The sequence below is a fragment of the Macaca thibetana genome, chromosome 20 (assembly GCF_024542745.1).
Source record: "Macaca thibetana thibetana isolate TM-01 chromosome 20, ASM2454274v1, whole genome shotgun sequence".
NCBI classification, from domain to species: domain Eukaryota; kingdom Metazoa; phylum Chordata; class Mammalia; order Primates; family Cercopithecidae; genus Macaca; species Macaca thibetana.
The window spans coordinates 49,118,507-49,121,295 of record NC_065597.1 but is presented as its reverse complement, the minus strand read 5'-3'; the positions used below and the strand labels follow the sequence as shown (position 1 = coordinate 49,121,295).

At 52.6% G+C, this 2,789-nt stretch overlaps 1 pseudogene across 1 annotated transcript; it reads right to left on the bottom strand.

The window, feature by feature from the left end:
* Positions 1 to 234: 234 nt before the first annotated feature.
* LOC126944479 (glyceraldehyde-3-phosphate dehydrogenase-like) lies at positions 235 to 1,136 on the bottom strand (annotated as a pseudogene). The gene has a single exon (XR_007722066.1). The product of XR_007722066.1 is annotated as a glyceraldehyde-3-phosphate dehydrogenase-like (transcript).
* Positions 1,137 to 2,789: the final 1,653 nt, after the last annotated feature.

Below are 2,789 nucleotides of genomic sequence, written 5' to 3'. Positions count from 1 at the left end.
TCTTGGCTTGTAGATGATCATCTTTTAAAATTGTGTTTATTTATTTATTGGCTGAGTGCAGGGGACTTTATTGATGGTACACAAAGCAGGGCTCCCTAGGCTCCTCCCTCTTCAGGGAGTCTGCATGGAAACTGTGAGGAAGGGAGATTCTCATTGTGGTGGGGGACTGAGTGTGGCAGGGATTCCCCAGCAGTGAGGGCCTCTCTCTTCCTCTTGTGCTCTTGCTAGGGCTGGTGGTCCGGGGGTCTTACTGCTTGGAGGCCATGTGGGCCATGAGGTCCACCACCCTGTTGCTGTAGCCAAATTCATTGTCATACCAGGAAACAAGCTTGACAAAGTGGTCATTGAGGGCAATGCCAGCCCCAGCATCAAAGGTGGAAGAGTGGGTGTTGAGGTTGAAGTCAGAGGAGACAAGCTGGTGTTCAGTGTAGCCCCAGATGCCCTTGAGGGGGCATCGGACTCCCACTTCACCACCTTCTAGATGTCATCGTATTTGACAATTTGACAGGTGTTTCCAGGCAGCAGGTCAGGTTCACGACCAACGTTGGCAGCGGGGACATGCAAGGCCATGCAAGTGAGCTTCCCATTCAGCTCAGAGATGACCTTGCCCACAGCCTGGGCAGCACCAGTAGAGGCAGGGATGATGTTCTGGAGAGCCCCATGGCTGTCACGTCACAGTTTCCTGGAGGGGCCATCCATAGTCTTCTGGGTAGCAGTGATGGTGTGGACTGTGGTCATGAGTCCTTCGGCAATACCAAAGTTGTGATGGATGACCTTGGCCAGGGGCGCTAAGCAGTTGGTGGTGCGGGAGGCATTGCTGACGATCGTGAGGCCGTTGTCATACTTCTTATGGTTCACGCCCATCACGAACATGGGGGGGGGGTCAGCAGAGGGCGTAGAGATGATGACCCTTTTGGCTCTCCCCTGCAAGTGAGCCCCAGCCTTCTCCATGGTGGTGAAGATGCTGGTGGACTCCACGACGGACTCAGCACCAGCATTGCCACATTTGATTTTGAAGGGATCTCGCTCCTGGAAGATGATGATGGGATTTCCCCGTTCTCAGCCTTGACAGTGTGGTGGAATTTGCTATGGATGGAATCATACTGGAACATGTAGACCATGTAGTTGAGGTCAATGAAGGGTCATTGATGGCGACAATATCCACTTTACCAGAGTTAAAAGCAGCCCTGGAGACCAGGCGCCCAATACGACCAAATCCATTGGTTCTGACCTTCACCTGCATCTTCACAGAGAAGATGCAGCTGTCTGTCGAATGGGAGGAGCAGAGAGCCAATTTTGTTTTTTTAAGAAACAGGCTCGGCCAGGCGTGGTGGCTCACGCCTATAATCCCAGCACTTTGGGAGACCAAGGTGGGCGGATCACCTGAGGTCAGGAGTTCAAGACCAGCCTGGCCAACATGGTGAAACCCCGTCTCTACTGAAAATACAAAAAATTAGCTGAGCGTGGTGGCTCACACCTGTACTCCCAGCTAGCTGGGAAGCTAATGCAGGAGAATCGCTTGAACCCGGGAGGTGGAGGTTGCAGTGAGCTGAGATCGTACCACTGCACTCCAGCCTGGGCAACAGAGTGCGACTCAGTCGTAAAAAAAAAAAAAGACGGGCTCTCACTGTGTTGCTCAGGCTGGCCTCAAACTCCTGGCCTCAAGCAATCCTCCTGCCTCAACCTCCCACAGTATTGGGATTATAGGTTTGAGCCACCACAGTGAGCCTTAAATGGTCATCTTCTTCCTGTATCTTCACACGGTCGTCCCTCTGTGTGTCTGTGTCCTAATCTCCTCTTCTTTTTTTTCTTTTTCTTGAGACTGAGCCTTGCTCTGTCACCCAGGCTGTAGTGCAGTGGCGCCATCTCAGCTCACTGCAACCTCTGCCTCCTAGATTCAAGCAGTTCTCTGGCCTCAGCCTCCCAAGTAGCTGGGATTACAGGCACTCACCACCATGCCCAGCTAATTTTTTTCTTGAGACAGTGTCTCGCTGTGTCATCCAGGCTGGAGTGCAGACGTGTGATCTCCACTCCCTGCAACCTCCACCTCCCCGGTTCAAGCAATTGTCCTGTCTCAGCCTCCCGAGTAGCTGGGACTACAGGCACGTGCCACCATGCCCAACTAATTTTTGTATTTTTAGTAGAGATGGTATTTCACCATATTGATCAGGCTGGTCTCGAACCCCTGACCTCAGGTAATCCACCCACCTTGGCCTCCCAAAGTGCTGGGATTATAGGCGTGAGCCACTGTGCCCAGCCCTAATCTTCTTTTCTTGTAGGGACACCAGTCATATTGGATTGGGACCCCCCCAGTGACCTCATTTTCACTTAATTACCTCTTTAAAGGCACTATCTCCAGATACAGTCACATTCTGAGGCACTGGGAGTTAGGACGTCAACATATACATTTGGAAGGGGACACATTCCAGCCCATAATACACACTTGTTAGCAGGAGTCAGGCCTATCCTGCAGCGTGGCTCTGGAAATAGCCTCCTGCCCTTTCTCAGCCTGTTTCCTCTTTTGTAAACCAGGGGCTTCCACTGACGGCGCTCATGGCTGCTGTTGTGCACTGTGCTTCTTAAAAGCTCCGTCTGGGGCTGATGTTTAGCTAAATTTAGGGCCAATCTGTCCCCATCGTGGGCTTGGTGGAGCTGAAGAAGGGTGTGGGTGGACTCACAAACAGATGGCTCCAGGCCTGCAGGTTCCCCTCCTCCGGCTGTGCTAAAGGTCTCCCTTCCTCTCCTATGGTGAGGCTCCAGGAGTGGCTCAGGCCCTCCACTGGCCACCG